The 19,873-nt window shown below is 37.5% G+C and overlaps 1 pseudogene; it reads left to right on the top strand.

Annotated features, from left to right (window-relative positions):
* Window positions 1-18,417, top strand: part of LOC121408247 — a 33,495-nt pseudogene extending 15,078 nt beyond the window's left edge.
* The last annotated feature ends 1,456 nt before the right edge of the window (window positions 18,418-19,873 follow it).

The following is a 19,873-nucleotide window of genomic DNA, read 5'->3' as shown; positions in this document are numbered from 1 at the left end:
CTGTGTCACAATTTTGCAGGCATTTCATAGTCATTTTTTGTGCAATTTTGAGATATCCATGGATAATTTGCATTTTTAGCATTCATATTTGGTTTTGGAATCGGTACCCTCGCATTGAAAAGAAATCATAAAACTATAGTTCATATATGTAAACTCCTCAAAAAAGTTTGGAAATCTGAGTTTGGCCATTAATTTCTCCCAACTCCCAATTTTACTCAATGCATAATTGATATAATTGAAAAGATCATTCAATTTTCTTTAAAATGATACCTTATATGATGTTATTATTGCTCACATGGAGGTGCAGTGCCTTGAAATGTGGGGTAAGGTCAAAAATCAAAAGTTGCAAAATTACACAATATTGAAAGTCACTGTTCGTTTTTTTCTGTAGTGATGAGTGAGCTTCTTGGCGGTTTCTTTTGTTTTCATGCACCTTAACATTATATTAACATGGAATCAATCATACCTCTGCACAAGCAAACACATAACACACAAACGAACAAGCATGCATGGGTATTTCTAACAACGACTCAATCCATATAATTTCACAGATCTCCACGTTAATGTTGATGTTATGGCGCATGACAACAAAAGAAACCCCTAAACTCACTCATCGCCACGGAAATGTAAGTTTAGTATGCATTTCATAGCCAAAGCCAAAGTTGAGTGAACCCTATTAGAAAATGAAAATGATAAGTATTCAAATTCTGCCATGTTTTTAGATATCTCATCGTGAAGTCAAGTCATAAAATATAAGGTTTGTTTCTCTGGGCTAAAAGCATGAAAAGAGGAGATTATTTCGACGATTGTAGATTCGCATAGCTGTAAGCTGGGATTGTAACAGATAAAGGACATCCTTTCTTTTTTGGAATGCTTATCTTATCTGAATCGAGGCTATCTCCCCTTCAAATATCGCCGACTTTCAATCTGATAGCATTGGTCTCAGAAAAGAAATTTGGTCACTTAGCGGACATAAGTCACAGTGGCTTATAATGTATTATGGAATGAATAAGTATGCATGCAGTCCTAGCAAACTATCTTATTAGAAATACCGTAACAATTAAGGCGACCTTCACTGCTTAATTGTGGTAGTCCAGTTGAAAGTTTCCATACCTCGAAAAGTTGTTAAAGGCCAAGTCCACCCCGGAAAATGTTGATTTGAATCAATAGAGAAAAATCAGACAAGACAACGTTGAAAATTTCATCAAAATCGGATGTAAAATAAGAAAGTTATGACATCTCAAAGTTTCGGTTATTTTTAACTAGATAGTTATATGAACGAGCCATTTACATCCAAATGAGAGAGTTGATGATGTCACTCACTCACCATTTCTTTTGTTTTTTATTGTTTGAATCATACAATATTTCATTTTTTACGAATTTGATGATCCTCCTTGCCTGAAGCACAAAATATTAAGATAAATCATCCGCAACATCTGTAGTAACGAACTAGATGTGAACGTAAACGCCAGCGACATCGACCGCTCTCATCGCCTTGGCCCTCGAAAAGGTAACCAATTGCCAGCAGACATCAGTAGTAATGCTAATAAGAAGAAACATAGGAATGTAATTGTGAAATTCGCAACATATCATGTCCGCAGTGCAGTATATCAGGCAAGGAGCAAGCTGAGGAAGCGCCAAGGAAATATGAGCATGATCTACATAAATGAAAATTTAACTAGGAAGCGATCGAACCTATTTTGGAAGATCAAGAAGGCCCACTATGACTTCGTGGATAAAGTATGGACACAGGACGGTGTGATCCAGGTAAAAGGAAAAAATGGTTCGAGACTCTCACTTACAAGAGAATCTGAACTTCAAAAGTTACAGTCTCTGAAAACATAACTCTGGAAATCGTCAGTAAATGCGACATATACCATACAAGTTAGAAGCATATCCATATACCACTCTATTGTGCCATATTTTTGACATGTACGCCATAACTATACAACTTCTCGTCAAACGTTGAACATTTTACGACATTTTATCTTACCTTACTAAATTTCACAAAGACAACATCCATTTCTTATTTATAGTTTCAATTTATCTTATATTTCGTCGCATTCATAATAACTGTTACCCTTATTTGATGTATTCACATAATATTCACATTTTCGTTGTTAATGTTTTTTATTATATAATTTAGGCTGGTTGAAATCACAGTTTGTACAATATAATAATCTTTTTCGCCACTGTAATAAATATAACATAAAAATATAGTATAAATGGTCACCCTACACCCATGTGTTTTATGTAATAAGTCTGTAAAATGTAATCAAAAGGCGTTATTATGCACTCATTGCAATTTATGGGTACATGTAAAATGTGCAAATATATCTGAGGTAGAGTACCTCGACCCTAATCAACACTTTGTAAACTGGACATGTTCAAAATGTATACTCTCTGTCTTACCCTTCTTTGATGAAAACGATTTCGGAGATGATAATTATTGTTCCGATATGCTTTCAGATATTGATAAATTACAAAGAGAGGAATTGAGTTTTCCAAAAGGAAAGGGCATGAAAGTTTCACATCTGAATATAAGAAGTCTGCGAAACAAGAAAGTTGATCTTGAATTATTTTTGAAAGATAACCCTTATGATTTAATAGGGCTATCTGAAACCTGGTTAGATGAACATATTTCTAATAATTTAATTGCAATAAATGGATATAATCTAGAGAGAAATGATCGAGTAGAATATGGTGGAGGTGTTTGTTGCTATATACGTAGTAATATATCATATACAAGAAGAATTGACCTAGAAGATGGTGAACTTGAGCTATTATGGCTTGAAATTAAGCCTAGAAATGAGACTAGCATTTTCGTTGGTACAATCTATAGGCAGCCCAATGCATCAATGTCTTTTTTCGATGCACTTGAAAATAATCTTGATAAAGTCACTGCCTTTTCTGATCGAATTGTATTACTCGGTGATCTCAATTGTAACATGTTAACAACAAATTCTTTATCCAAAAGGCTAAATGAAATAGGAGGCTTGGCTGGACTAAATCAACTAATTCAACAACCAACCCGAGTGACACCGAATAGCAGTACCCTAATCGACTTAATACTCGCCTCTGATTCCTTTGGTACATTACAATGCGGAGTCCAATCGATTGGGTTTAGTGACCACTCGTTGGTTTATACATTAACAAAGTTTTCGGCCAGTACGTTCACGCCCAAAATCTCTCGTTTTAGATCTTTTCGTACCTTAGATGAAAATGCTTTTCTTAGTGACTTAGGTGCCATTGATTGGGATGAATTGTTAGAAGCCCAAAATGATGTTAACTTAAAATGGGAAACCTTTTGTTCGTCATTCATTCATTTGTGTGACAAGCATGCTCCATACATTTCTGTTCGAACTAAAATAAGAGGATCACCTTGGATTAACACTCAGTACATTGACATTGCAAGAGAAAGAGACTTTAACAAGAAAAGGTTTAACAAGACCAAAGATCCCATCTATTATAGCAGATTTAAAAGTTATAGAAACAAAGCCAATATCCTCAATAAGAAGTTAAAGAGGGCGTATTTTAGAGAGCAGCTCCGAATTGCGGGCAGTGACATGAAGAAAAGATGGAATATTTTAAATGGCTTGCTACCTAACAAACGTCCAAGTAACAAGTCAGACATAATGATTGAAGGTGAACTTGTGTCAGATAGATTAAAGATCGCTCGTGAGTTTAATTCGATGTTTAGTAATGTTGGTAAATCAGCTTTAGAAAGAATGAACAAAGAAGATATTGGAAACGAAGCTCTGAATGGACTGAAACGAGCCCAATCCAAGTTTATCCTTGAAGAAATATCTACTGAATTTATTCAAAGAGAGCTTAATAACTTGGACTGTTCCAAGTCCATTGGTCTTGATGATCTACACCCTAAACTTTTGAAAATGGGTGCACATGAGATTGCATCGCCAATAGCTCATGTTTTTAATTATTCAATACGAAAAGGTAAATTTCCTTACGATTTTAAACTTGCCAAGATTGTACCTATACCTAAGGGGAAATCATGTGGTGACTTAAATAGCTTTCGACCAATATCTCTATTATCCGTAGTTGCCAAAATTTTTGAAAGGGCTGTTCACTTACAGTTAGTTACTTACCTAAAAGAACATAACCTTATGAGTGAACGCCAGTCTGGCTTTAGGTCAAATTACTCAACCGCAACATGCCTAACTGAAATCAGTGATTATCTGTATGACAGTATTGACAATGGTCAATTGGTTGGTGCCGCTTTCTTGGATTTACGAAAAGCGTTCGACATCATACCACATAACCTCCTTATAAAGAAGTTAGAGTATTTTGGTATTACAGGACTAGAACTGGAATGGTTCAAATCATACCTTATCGGTAGAATGCAATGTGTATCTTTTGAGGGCACCCTCAGTGATTTTCTCCCTGTCTATTCAGGAGTGCCTCAGGGCTCCATTTTGGGGCCCTTGATTTTTTGTATGTACATTAATGATATTACTAGCGTACCCTTCCAACCTAAAACACACCTATCTTTATACGCAGATGATACAGCTATTTTCATTCCAAGTTATGGAAGAAACTCTGTACAAAAACAGTTGCAAAGAAACATTAATATCCTCACAAAATGGTTTTGGAAAAACGGTATGATTGTTAACACAGATAAGACCAAGGTCATGTTGTTTTCAAGCAGAAAGAAAAAGATATCAAATTTAGAAATAAAAATGAATGGTGAAACGCTTCAGAATGTAAATGAGGTTAAATATCTAGGAGTTGTTGTACACCAGCATCTCGACTGGTCTCCTCATGTCAACGAGGTTATTAGAAAAATAACTTATTCTATCCATTCTATTAGAAGAATTAAACAGTGCCTGAATGAAGAATCTTTAAAACGATTGTATTATACATTAATCCTTCCCCACATTGATTATTGCAGTACAGTCTGGGCGTCGTCAACCAAGAAAAACCTTTTAAGATTACAAAGATGTCAAAATAAATATGCCCGCCTCATATTAAACGCTGATTATTATACCCCGACCGTTCAATTGCTTAGTATTTTAAAGTGGCAATCCATACACACGAGATTTGATTATCAATATTGCGTTCTAGTTTATAAGGTATTAAATGGATTATCCCCTCCATATCTCAGAAGACTAATTACTTACCGTCATACCATCTACCCTACTCGACATGTTCTTACCAATCAGTTATACCTTCCCAAGCCCAAAACAGATAACAAAAAACGTTCATTTTCATATATTGCAACCAAACTTTTCAACTCCCTACCACTTCATATTCAAACATCCCCTTCCCTCCAAATCTTCAAAAGACGCCTAAGGCAACACCAGACCCTTTGAACAGATTTCCTATAAGTAACCATAATGACCATTGTCTTATCATGTTCTTTTTTTCTTCGTTATTTGTACTTGCCCATCGTGCTTTGTCTTTGTGTTTATATATTACTTTCGTTGTTTTATACTCATTTCATTTATGATTTTTATTCTACGAAAAGCGTTGTTTTATTTATTTTCATTCACTGTGTTAATTTCTGTATTTGTTATGTAAATCATGTATGTACACTTTGACAGGGCTCCCTTGTAAAGCAGGCCTTTTGGCTTGAATGGGACTACCCTGTCTTTTAAAGAAAACGTGAATAAATAAATAAATAAATAAATAATGAAATTCCACGTGTTCAGGGAGGAATGAAACTTCATTTCACATGACAATGACGAGAAAATCAAAATATTTCATATTTCATATAATAAAATACAAAAGAAATAGTGAGTGAGTGATGTCATCAGTTCCCTCATTTGCATACCGACCGAGATGTGCATAATTATATAGACCAATTTCACGGCCGGTTTATGTATTTGGCCCTCTATCGGCGACGCCATTGCTGCGGTGGGCAAATGCGCTGACCGCGATTGGCTCTGTGTACAAATTCAATGAAAGATTACAGATAAGCTCTGATATTGTGTCATTAACTTCATCATAAAACAATAAAATAAAGCATGGACACCTGGGTAGACGATGTAAGACAATGGCCATATCTGACCGATGAAGGTATGATGAATTTTTGAACTTTGGCTACTTTTTCCCCTTAGTTTTGTCAGCAAAAGTGAGTTGATGATGACCAAGAATCGCTGTTGGTTTTCATCAGGGAGCTCACTTCTTGTTGCTAGTAAATTGTGTTAGAGTAGCGGGAGAGTGAACGAGACATAGAGTGAGAGGATGAGAGGGGGGAGAGTGTATGTGTGAGAGGAGGGGGATAGTGAGAGGGGAGAGGGGAATAGTGAGAAGGGGGGGGGGGGGGCTAGCGAGAGAGTGTGTGAGAGAGGGAGAGAGAGGGATAGTGTGAGATAGAGAGGCAGAGAGAGAGAGCTAGGGACTGATATTTCCATCTAAGTCCTTTCTGTTGATGTTTTTTATCCACTGGCGACGCATTCCTTCATCACGGCCTGGAAACCTATGCAGGGAGTACGGCTTCACACACAAACAGGCTTCATGAGTCCAAGGCGAGTGAATTTCACATTCACTTTGCTTCCAATCCTGAAGCTTTCTCCAATTGTTGTGGCAATTGAACACAACACAGCTGCGACCTGAACTTCTCCGATTAATGCTCATTGTGAATCTTACAAGAAATCTGCTCAATTGGTCCAAAAAAAAAAAAAAATCGAACGAATGTACCAAATACCCTATTGACTTGTGTACTATAAAAGTTGATTCGCCCACCGCAGCATGGCGACCAGTCTGCTGCCCTCTCACGTTGTGAAATTGGTCTATAACTGTTTTGTGAAATGAAGCGAAACTTTAAAATGTCATAACTTCCTTATCTTACATCCGATGTTGGTGAAATTTTCAGTGTTATGCTCGTTGATTTTTTTCTCTTTTTATTCAAATCAAGATTTGTTAGGGTGGACTTGTAACCTTGAAGTACAAGTTTGTGTTAATCTATGTTCTACATGGTTACTGCCACATTGGCAACGTACCTTGGGCAATATTTCTCAATTAGCCTAACTAGCATAATCATCTAATTTTCTACACTATTTATTTTTAATAAATATGCTGCTAATCTTAGAAAAAGAAAGACTTGTTAAATAGTTCAAAGTTTACCATTTTCTTGTTCTTGTTTTTTTTTTTTTGGGGGGGGGGGTGGTAAATTCCCTAATTCCAGGATCATTTATACTGGAGCTAAATGTTGCTTCAGTACTTGATATTGAAACGTTATTATTTTGGACCATTTTATTACAAAAAATATATAAAATCATGTAAATTATAAAATCAAACACAAATCAAGCCAGAACAAAACACAAAGTGCGTAAAAATTCAGAGGTCAATTATGAAATAATATGGATATTGGCCGGTATTCTGAATTCAGCTTTAAATTAGACCATGGTCTAACTCTGTGCTAAAATTATGGAAAGCTAAAAATGTCAAAATCTTACTTACATTGCAAAATGATTTGTTTGTGTTTACTTTTCTCTTTATTAATTTGTGAATGGAGAAGAACGCTGTCGTATTTATTCTTCCTAAACACGTAACAATGATTTAAAGAAAAATGAGCTGATATTGAAATTCTATGTTTATGCCACTAATGGCTATCCATAGTTAAACCACAACTTTAGACCAGAGCATTGTGAACAAAATCATTAGTTCTATACGGGTATATGAACCACGTTGAAATGGCCCTCAGCAATGGCATGCACAAGATGAAAAATATCATTATGTAAAATAAATAGAATGAAACTATCGGCTTTTTCACGACCGAATTCTCGTCATTGTAATCTCACAACCCCCTCCCCATTGGTGCCAGTGCGTTCAGAAAAGAAAATAGTTTTCTATTGTATTTCCTTTGATTTTTTTTAAAACCCCAACATTTCTTCTCCGTGGGTCCGCCGACCTTTAGATGATTGTTTTGGACATTGATTGATACCGCCAGGAAAAAAATCAACAACAAACCGGTAACCCGATTCCTTCATCATATTTATGCCCACGCAGATACGGGTCTTTTCAATTTGCTACCTTTCATCAATGGCGTAGCTAGGATTTTTCTACCGGGGGCACGGGGGGGGGGGGGTCCTTGCTTTTTTATGGGGGGCACCGGCCATTTTTCCGGTGTGTGTGTATGTGTCACAAGGGCGGATTCGACTTTCGCCAATAGGGGACGGGGCACGAAATTATCTTCACCTATATTTTCCCCGATCAGTCACTTCTTAGTTTTATTCCTATAAAACAACATAAACATGAAATAATTATAAGCCTTTTAAAAAAAGTGATTTTTTTTTACTTTCATGTATTTTTTCCTGAAAATTTAATTTTCTGGGCAACGTTATGTGTGATCCTCAACAAGATTTGTATGTAACTAGATGGTTACTGCGAACATCAAGCGCGAGAAGAAAGTTATATCAACTGTTCTAGCATTATCGAAAAGGAACCTGTTAAGGTGTGCTTACAGTTACCCACGAAGACGGTATAATGCGAGCGCGAAGCGCGAGCAATTTTTTCTGACATTCCGACCTAAAAATGGGCATTCTAAGCACTTTTTGTATTAATAAATGGGATAGTATGTAACTAAACAATTGATGCGAGAGCGAAGCGCGAGAGAAAGAAAACTGAGATTTTAAACCTAAAAGCGGGACACTCTATTCATATTTTGTAAATCATAAATAGGATATAGTCAATTGGGTATCATTAATAATGCGATCGTGAAGCGTGAGCAGACAATTATTGATATTCTGATGTGAAACTGGATAATCTAAGTACATTTTAAATAAAGAACATGCAGGCTATCGCGCATGTTTTAGACTTAGACCTAGAATCTGGACATTCTGAATACATTTGTTTAATGGAACATTATGGAATACACGTAGACAATATGAACTTGGCAAATCAAACAATGTGACCACGCAGCGTGAGCTTAAAATGCTGATAACATAAAACGGACATTTTACAGAGAACTTAAATTTGTAAATGAAAAAAAAATGAAAGCTCGATGTCCGAGCTAAAATATGTTTTGTATTATTGCTCCATATCAGCCTATTGAGCAAGATATGAATATCATCGAATAGGCAATTCTGGCGCGAAGCGCAGGCAAAAATTTTATATAGTAACATGAAAGATTTGTTTTATAATTGCAAGCTAGTCTTCACCTCACATTAATTCATTCACTCGTCTTCCTCCTCTTATTTTCCTCTTTTTTTTCTGTCTTCTTTTCTTTTTTTCTTTTCTTCTTTCTCCCTTTTTTCTCTTTTTTTTGCTCTGCCATTTTTTTCTTGGAGGGGGGGACACCTCGGGGGCACACCAAATCTCAGGGGGGGGGGGGCATGTGCTCCCCCCCGTAGCTACGCCACTGCCACTCATCAGTTTTGTTCTTGCACTTTGTGAAAAGGAAATGATGAAAAAAATATGATAATAATAATCAATCGAATGGGCGCATATTACAGTTTGTATGTATCCAAATGGTAATAGTTTATCAGTTGTGAAACATTTCTGCGACGCGAAGTCCCCCGTCGACTCACTGAATCTCAGGATAGCATAAGTTTTCATCAACAAAAAAGTACACACACACACAAAATAGCTACAACAACTTCGATCAAGTATAAGGGAGAGGGACTTGCGTTTGTGCAGCATCTTTACGGTGTACTTGGTTAGGGACTTCATTTTACAGGGCGGGAGCGCTTCCTGGAATACTAAAAAGGATTCCAGAAGAAAGTGATCAAACTTTACAGAAGATGAATATAATGTTCTTGGCAGGGGTGGATATCTCTCCCAAAAGGTAGGGGGGACAAGGAGCTGGAAAATTTAAGGTTATTTCAACGAAAATAAATTTGACAAGCAAACAAAAAAAGGTTCTCAACCCAAAAGTAACGTCATCTAGTCCTAAAATAAAAGTGTTTTTTCGATTTTGAATGATGTGTTTCTTACCATCATAATTGACCACAAATAGTAGGGGGGCATTTGATATTGTGGCCCCTACTATTTTGCGTAGGGGAGACACGTCCTCCTGGGATTTCCGCCAATGGTCCTTGCTGTTTTACTTAAACAGAGCCCAAGCCATAGAAGGTACCACAGAAGCAAAACGAATTGACAATTTTTACAAGCATGTCATTGTTGCGGCTAGAACTAAAGGGGTTGAAATCTTTGAGACTTTATGGGGATTGCTGGGGAAGAAACACATCATCAACTGCAGTAACTAGTACTCGATCTAATGAGATCAAGCCCTCTGCGCTTCGCGCTGCATGGGAATTCACTTATCACCTCTTGCGCGTGCTCTGCCTTCGTTTGGCGTCATCGTATCAGAATTTAGACAGGTGATATAAGAATTGTCTTTGATTCAACCGGCATAGAGAGGAAAGTAAAATTCTCTCGAAATAAGTGCACTGCTGTTCGTGTGCCCCCCCCCCCCCATTATAGACCACGATATCTACGCCACTGTATATTCTCGAGGTACGCATAAAAAAATTGCAAACAAATTTTGCTTGCCTTACAACAGTATACAGCGGTGCCTAACAGTAAGTGAAACCCACCAGAAAATGAAATATTTAAAGCGTTCAATTTCTGCCATGTGTGTTTTAGATATTCAGTAGTGAAGTCAGACGATTTAACAATGCATTCTATAAAGTTTGTTTGATTCTCTGGGCTCGCCGATTATTGTAAAGTGTTGTCTCGATTCAACACTGGGTATATACATGTAGAGTGCATTTTGAGGTTCACTGACTTTTTAGGACACCTGTTTACAATACTATGAATAGGATTCAACTGATAAACAAGTGTTTTGCTGGGAGGGGTGGGGTTTAAACCACTAACCCCCACCCACAGTTCCATCACTGATGATTCTCTGTATGAAAACCAAACAATATTCACGGGCGGGTATTCGAGAGATTCCGCACAGCAAAAACTGTGGTGTTAACCGGTGTACATAGAGGAGCACACCAGTTATTTTACACCGATGTTAAATTGGTGGTGTTAGTTTTACACCTATAGGTGTTATTACAACACCTTTGGTTGTTACATTTACACTCTTTGGTGCTATGTTCAATCTCTAGGGTGTAATTTTAACACCTCAGGGTGTGGTCGTCTATTAACACCAATTGGTGTCAGTTTTAACACCACAGTTTTTAGTGTGCGGCAGTATAAACGCGCTCATTGGTTTGAAAACCAATTGATGCTTTCTTGGAAGCGCCGTGGTGCAGCGGTTCTAACTCTCGCCTTGTTATCAGAGGGTCGTTTGGTCGAATCCCACATGAGCGTCCTTTGGGGGAAGTGTCAATCCACAATTTGCCACTCTCCACCCAGGTGTTAAATGGGTACCCGATAGGATGCGAAAGCCTATTATAGGTAGTATGCCTAGCAAGTTGAGTCTTGGAAATCTTGTTTGAATGCTCCCCAGGGAGTGGAGAAGGTGCATACATTGTATGCGGGCATGCAAGGATCCGATGGCCGGGATAATATTTTTTTCAGGAGTTTCTGCATTGTATTCATAAATCAATATCAAATGAAAAAACTTGATACAATAGCAATGACATTAATAAGTACATTTTTGCGTTACAATCGAAAAGATAAATAATGTGTAAGACTGAAAACTGCATAAATAAAGCATGTAAAATAGCAAGGTAAAAATGCAGGGGCCAGCTATAATAACAGGTAACTGCTTGAAACAGTAGCAGCCATAAGAGGGGGGGGGGGGCTACATAGGGAACCTTAATAAAATCTATTTCGATAAAGTGATGTCACGAAATGAAAATTCTTAAAGTTTTGAGATTCAATGGGGGAGAGATAAGATAAAGTGTAAAAAAAAATATATAGGCCTATCTGTAAAGCGCTTAGAGACGTCGTTCCGATCGCTATTCAAATGCTGATTATTATTAGTTGTATTGTTGTACACACAACATGACATTTTTTTTTCAAATAAGAGCCACAAAGAAAGGAATACACCCCGCATATACGACAATTGCATGTTTGACCACAATATGGTCCCTACCCATGGCACATCATTGCAGAATTTATTGTTTATGTTTAGAAGAAAATATATGCAACAAAATATAAAATCATAATTGTTCAATGAGAAAAATGTGTGCAACAAAACACGAAATTATACTTTCAAGAAGAAAAATATATGCAACAAATATAAAATATATGTATTCAAGATCAAAAATATTCAAGCTATCTATGCATGTTCATGAATATAAAGGCATGATAATATATGCAAGACACACAATATATACAAGACAATAAATTCAGAAATGGCGTGCCCGTACCTACCTGCTATAATTTAAAAGAATTATTGTTTTAAAAAGACAAAGAAGAAAGAACTTCACAGTCTGGCTTTTCTTTTTATAGCGGCATTGCCGTTGCACACTACTCCAATTAGAATAGATGCTATTATGGTTATATTCCTAAATATAATACAAATAACTAATAATTTGGTTTTATGCAATGTTTTTATATTGTTGTATTAGGATAAATTTTATTTGAAGTACTAGGTTCTGGATACAGCGAGGAAACATAACGCTGGACTGAATCGGAAGTTTGCTGTTGAAAATAATACGAACTGTTCAATTTGATATTTTCATGGCATGGAACAAGCATATTTATGATACATTTATCTAAAGCCCACTTAAAGGTTGACATTGGTTGATCACTAATTGTTAATACGAACCAGGTCAATGTACTCATCTCGGGGCCCCATCAATAGTGGGTTGTGGGTTTTTTTTTCATTGTTCGATTTGTTTGAAAGACGCTGAATGTATAAAATTGGAATCAAACATAATAATACAATAAGTTACCAATGCCATCGCCACCGATGTGATCGTGACATTGCACAAAGCATGGTACACCGCCCCCAGCATATACACACTGTCATGACCTCAATAAGCAATGCAGCCCAGGCATCTGATGGCTACATATTAGAAGGCTGTGCAATTATGCATCAAGTCCTTGTCAGATTTCTCACATTTATGTAGGTGATGGAAGAAGATGTGTGAGACAGGATATTCTTTAAACATCCGAGCGAGCGATGAAAGATTTTCAATATGAAAATCATTCTAATTTTGAAAATGATATCGACGTCATATGCTCTCCTTTTTATGGCATTTTCTCTTTTTTCACTTTTTCCTTTTTTTTTTATCTTGATCTAGGATTTTTTTTTTTTTGGGGGGGAGAGGTAGGTACCGCATGTCCCCAGGTGATTTATCATATAGAAACAAGAAATCAAGTCCTTTTATTTTTTGCGTTTGTCATACCGTTATCAGATTGAAAAAATAATAATAAAAACTAATAAAATAATAAAAAAAATATGCATTATTACGGTCATTCAACGATGGTTTTATGGTGAACCATTACTCCTTAAAATAATGCAGAAGTTTTGGAGTGGGGAAGAGTAACGGGTAACTGGTGTTGGAATGGTGGTTTAGGGGGTCCTGCAGAGATCCTGAACCCCATACTCCATGAGGCCAGTATGTTCCATGATGGGAACGAATGACAGTAAATAGGCCTACGTTACTCTAAATTTAGCATTGATTTCTTAGAAGACCAGTCAAAATAAAATCAGAACATTTTTTTTATAACCAAGGACAAGTCCACCCCAACCGTTAGTTGATTTGAATAAAAAGAGAAAAATCCAACAAGCATAACACTGAAAATTTCATCAAAATCGGATATAAAATTATAAAGTTATGACATTCTAAATTTTCGCTTAATTTCACAAAATAGTTATATGCACATCCTCATCAGTATGCAAATGATGTGACTGATGAAGTCATCCACTCACTATTTTTTTTGTTTTTCACTATCATGTGAAATATGAAATATTTTAATTTTCTCCTCGTTGTCAAGTGAAACAAAGAATAATTCCTCCCTGAACATTTGGAATTAGCATTGATTTAATGCTATAAGGTTCAGTCAAGTTAGTCCTTATTGTCAACTCTGTAAAAAATGAAATATTGTATAATTCAAACAATGAAAAAACAAAAGAAATAGTGAGTGATGGACATCATCGCCTATCTCATTTGCATGTCACTGAGATGTGCATATAACTGTTTTGTGAAAATAAGCGAAACTTTAAAATGTCATAATTTTACATCCGATTTTGATGAAATTTGTAGCATTTTGCTAGTTGGATTTTCTCTATTTATTCAAATCATAATTTTTCTGCGGTGAACTTTACCTTTAATGAGCTCCGTAACAACTTCAGGGATATTTTAATGAGACTTTTCAATTGTTCCCGGCCCAATCGGAGGTCAGTGCCTTAATCACATATCGAATGAAAATGAAATAAAGGCAAAGTGAAACGAAATGAATACGCTTAAAATGGCAGGTGCGATCATTTGAATGAAATGATGTGGCCTTCTCCGTATCTTGTTATAATCAGATGCAAAAATTAGTAACAAACACTCGGGCAGGAGGTGTTGATTTTTATTTATTTTTTTAATGATCATTTCTCTTTCATCTCACCCACAGATTGATACAATGACTGTCGTTTATAAAGGACACAGGCAACACCGAGCAACAGACGAAGTTTTATCTACCATATTTATTCGGTTTACTCATTTGAAGTTGAACATTTAGAAACAAGTTTCTTCAAGAGCTACTCTGCTCACAATTGCCGATAAGGCCGATGTGTCAACCTGAGTCATACGATCTATTTTGACTTAGCCTTAGCTTCTAGATTAGATGACAATGTTCTCTGATGCGTTTACAGCATTGCTAGTGGTATCGTTCGGTACGAGTACATGGATATCCCTTGGTGGCCTCTGGGTAGAACTGCCACTTCTCATAAGCTTAGGCATCCCCGAAGGATACAAGATCGGTTCCTACTTCGTCATGGCAACACAAGCTGCTGTTATTGGGCCGCTGATATTCGTCGCATGCCAGTACTTTGCTCCGAGGGATCGACATCTTGAGATTCCAGCCATATATATAACTCTAGCTTTCGGCGTCACAGCGAGTTTTTGCTTGATTTTCTTCTGGGACTTCCACACTATGTGGTCTCTTGATGACTCAGAGCATAGCACGGCCCTGCTCATCCTGGTCTTCTTCATGGCTCTTGTCGATAGTACATCCAATCTGACATTCATGCCTTTCGTCTCTAGACTCAAGCCGAAATATATCAACTGGTACTTCATAGGGGAAGGACTTAGCTCTGTCATTCCAAGTATGGTTGTTCTTCTCCAAGGTTCTAATGGCGATGACGAATGCATTGCAAATCATACATTCTTCAATACCACGGAAGATCCCATCAGAAACATCACATTAAATACAAACTGCACCACCTATATTGTGCAGAAGAATGGACACGCCCTTTTCCCTCCGCATTTGTATTACACATTCATATTCATATTATTTAGTCTGAGTACGGTATCCTTCTGCCTACTGAGATGCAATCCCCTGCTAAAAGACCAGTACGACGAAGACTTAAATTCTGAAAAGGACAGAGTAATTGAAGATAAACCATTTCGATGCCTTAACTGTTTAGAGGGTCGTCGAGGTCGCAAAGGTAACCCCGAAAAAATAGCTCTATTACGCTTAAAAAGCCGTAAAGATGAAGAGAGTCAAGTAGAGAAACTGAAACCTTCTAAAGCGTCGCCCTCTTCTGATGAGATCGGCAGTGAGGACTCGGGTATCTCCAGCGAAGAAATGGAAACAAGCCAAGTTAAAGATGATGATGACCATGATGAAGGAAATAATTCGATGATAGGGGAAGATGGTCAAAGGGAAGGGGACGGGAATTACACCCTGAAGTCTAATGAAAACAGAAAGGAGAATAATAACAATGGTACAGATAAATCGAAGGGTTTCTGCTCGAAGAAGCACATATTGCTCTTCATCACCTTGACGGTGATTAGTTCTCTGATATACGGAGCCTTGCCATCGATACAGAGTTACTCTTCCGGGGATACGGATCACAAACTTACATATTGGTAACATGTTTTGCTGAAATCAGCGTACCTTTTGGGTTCTTATTCGTAATGCTTCGACCGAGCACGAGTAATCTGGTGGTCGTGTTGACAGCTTTTGTTGGAATCATCTCGGGCACGTATTGCATGGTGGTCGCCACACTCAGCCCAACTCTTCCGCTCCAAGCACAGACGATGGGAAAAGTTTTGATAGTAAGTTCACATATAGATCATCCTACCTACCATCGTTCTCACACCATGCATCCATCTAATTCCATCATCTAAGAGATCTCCAAAGGCGACATCTCCCTTAACAAAATGTCGATTTTGATTGATAGAGAAATTAAACGCTGAAAATTTCATCAACATGATCAATAAAGGATTTTAAGAAGAATAAAATTGTGACATTTTCATTTTTTTTCACCAAATAGTTAACGCAGTAATATGCCATTGACAGTGCTGATGATGTCTCCTAAATGAGCGCACTTCGCGCGCTGACTTATTAACTCAATTTTTTTCTGGTGCCCCCCCCCCCCCCCGATGCCCTGACCCACGATACGCCACTGCTTGAATGTTAAACGAGTTTTTCGGACATAAGTATGCCAGTGATTTGATTGTATTCACTTTTCTCAGGAGTTGTGAATGCAATACGTGGGAACATGAGAGCAAAATTTGTAATGATTTATATTTGCTGCAAAGCAGCTCAAGCTCTTTTGAAATTATGCATGAGTAAAATCACATTTTTTTTTTTATCATATGATTTTCTGGAGAGATATATTTCGTAGGCTTTTCTAAATGAACTTCAAAACTTGAAGAGAGGTATATTTCGTCTGTTTGTAGTCTTCTCTAAATTGATTTCAGGACTTTTGCGCCAAACTTTCTTGCAACTTGACGGCATAATCCATCCAAACCAAGACAAGAGCATGTTCTATGATCGTGTTGAATAACGTTTTAATCAAGTTGTTTATAATTTCGATTTAATATCGCAACCCTTTCTTTGCCATTTTCTCCACGTAGATTTCAGCTTGGATCTTTCAAGGGTTCTTTTTCTCGTATTGCCGGGCAACTATCGGGTGGATCCTTCGTAACGACGGCGGATCTCGTGTGTCTATGATGTACTTCGGAGGTTGTACTACCATAGGTACAATGATCGGAGCCATCATCATGTTCCCTCTCATCAACATACTCAATATCTTTGAAGCATTTGATCCCGCGCTAGGATGTGCCGATAAGGTGACATGCGTCACCCTTGAATATTGAAACCATCGGCTTTTCGTCCGATAGGGGCAACATCCCGTAGATATCGTGGATGTAGCAAATAAATCATCCTAATAAGCATACATTTGCATTACATGTAATATAGAAATAAAGGATGTTATACGAGGATGAGAATATTTGCTAGCACTTCTCTTAATTTCTTGCTTCAAATTATATCTGCTGCACTTGGAGAAGAAATCCTCCAACTTAGCATACATTTGCATCAATATAATATGCAAAAAAAAGGATATTGTAGGAGGATGAGAATATTTGCGAGTGTTTTTTTTCCTTCATTTTTTTTGCTTCAAATTATATATGCTGCACTTGGAGAAGAAATCCTCCAAATTAGCATATATTTGCATTTAATATATATCCAATATATATATATATTATAGGGGGATAAACACATTTCTTTATTTTTGTAGCTTTTTTTCTTACTACAAATGATATCTGTTGCACTTAGATAATCATAAATGAAATCTATTTACACCACTTCATAACAATACAAAACTCCAAACCTAATTTATGAGGCTGGATTTATTTTGATAACAATGGATATTGGACTTCCACCCCTTCTCCATGGTAGAGCCCTCCCCTTCCTGGTCAGCAAGATGGTAGAGTAGTCCACTATAGACATGATAGAGATGGGGTTTTTCTCCATTGACAAGAGATTAAATGTTTTATTTAATTTCTTGAATAAAGATTTTATCCAAAAATATAGTTTGGCTTCCAAGGCATAACATGTCGGGTGTGAAGAAACCAAATTGGTCTATTTCAATGCGTGGAAATTGTGAAAAATTTAATTGTGGCAAGATAAAAGCCCCCCCCCCCCCTGTGGTACAGCCACGCCAAAGTACACGTCGGACTATATCAGTATATTTCCTTCCTCTAATATTCTGGAGTGAGACGTTTGTACCTTTAAAGTTATTCCATGCAGGCATAGAGCAAATAAACATCAATCAAATATTTGGTATATAGATCAATCAAAAAGGGAACATATGGCATAAGTCTGTGATAACTTCCGAGTTGCAGCCCCATCGATATAATGTTTCCGATCACAGATGACGGAAACGGGGGACGGATACCCTGTTATGTTCATGATTCATGTTCAGGGGTGAGGTGGGGGGAGGGCGGAAGCCATTTTTCCAATAGTGTATACAGGGGCACCAAAATCAGTTCGGGCCCCAGGGGATACAAATACGCGCCTGCCTTATTAGATATCTTATTTTGTTTATAATAATAAAAAAAAATTAGATGAACTTAAAACTTGAGATATTAGTGGGGACTACACCCTGTTACAACCGATAATGTCGCATCAACGCATAATGTCGCAGCAACGCATAATGTCGCAATCTGCGACATTATGCCAAGAGCGTCCGACGCATAATGTCGCAGTCAACGCATAATGTCGTAGTTTTTCTAACGCATAATGTCACATGTCGCAACGCATAATGTCGCAGCAAATCGTTAACGCATAATGTCACATGTCGCAACGCATAATGTCACAGCGGTATTTTCTTTAGGACTTGAGCTACAGATAAGATATAAAACATGCTTTTACTTAGTATTTTGAGACACGAAAAAGAGAATGAAATTATTTTGAAATCAGGATTACTCTTTGTATGGATATTTGTCGCTTTATTGACATTTCGTCTACTGCCTTATCCCTACTATCTCATGGTCTGATATCATTTCGTCTACCATTATAGTTAGTCAACTATCAACATAGTCCAATAACCATTTCGTCTAATCATTATCTCGTGTAATTGCCAGTTGGTCTAATAGCCATTGTGTTTATTATCATTTAGTGTAATTGAATTTTTTTCAGTTGGTCCAATATCCATTTTGTCCAATATCATTACGTCTATTACCTTTTGGTCTAATAGCCAATTGGTCTAATAACCACTTGGTGTACTCTCATTTTCGTCCATGTTCCATTTGGTCTAACTTCAGTTGGTTCGCTATCACTTTGTCTAAATCCATTTCGGCTAATACTCATTTGGTATCGTTGCCACGGGTCCAATCACCAATAGGTCCAATCATTGGCTCTAGGACAATTACCCCACGGACAATCACCCTTCCGGACAACTAATCCCTGACAATTTTACCCACCCGAGGACAATTACCCCCTGGACAATTACCCCCTGAGGACAATTACCCCCCGAGGACAATTACCCCCTGAGGACAATTACAGCCCGGACAATTACCCCCCTAGACAGTTACTCCGGGACAACTATACCCCCTGTAAAACTACCCCGAGGACGATTACCCCTGAGGACAATTACCCCCCCCCCCCGGGCAACTACCCCCTAGGGCAACTACCCCCGGACAACTACCCCTGGACAATTACCCCTGGACAATTACCCCCCGACAATTACCCCCTGAACAACTACCCCCGATGACAATTACCCCCGGACAACTACCCCCGGACAATTACCCCTTAGGAAAATTTTCCTCCCCCCGAGGACAATTACCCCCGGATAATTACCCCAGAGGACAACTACCAACGAGAACAATTACCCTGCCCCGGGGACAATAACCCCCTAGACAAAGGGAGTGCACAGAGTTAGGGCCTAGTAAAATTACAAGGCGTTCTTGTGTATATTATCTTTGCATATTTTTTTTGCTTACTGTATTAAAACTAAAGCCACATCTTAATCTGGAATGTGCACCAATTGTTTCATAATTCTTAGCTTCTTGTTAGATGAATTGTTTTAAAATAACACGTTTATATGTTCTTCTTGTCAATA

Source organism: Lytechinus variegatus, chromosome 2, assembly GCF_018143015.1.
Source record: "Lytechinus variegatus isolate NC3 chromosome 2, Lvar_3.0, whole genome shotgun sequence".
In the NCBI taxonomy this organism is placed as follows: Eukaryota; Metazoa; Echinodermata; class Echinoidea; order Temnopleuroida; family Toxopneustidae; genus Lytechinus; species Lytechinus variegatus.
Note: the sequence above shows the minus strand (reverse complement) of the source record. Positions and strands in the feature narration are given on the sequence as shown.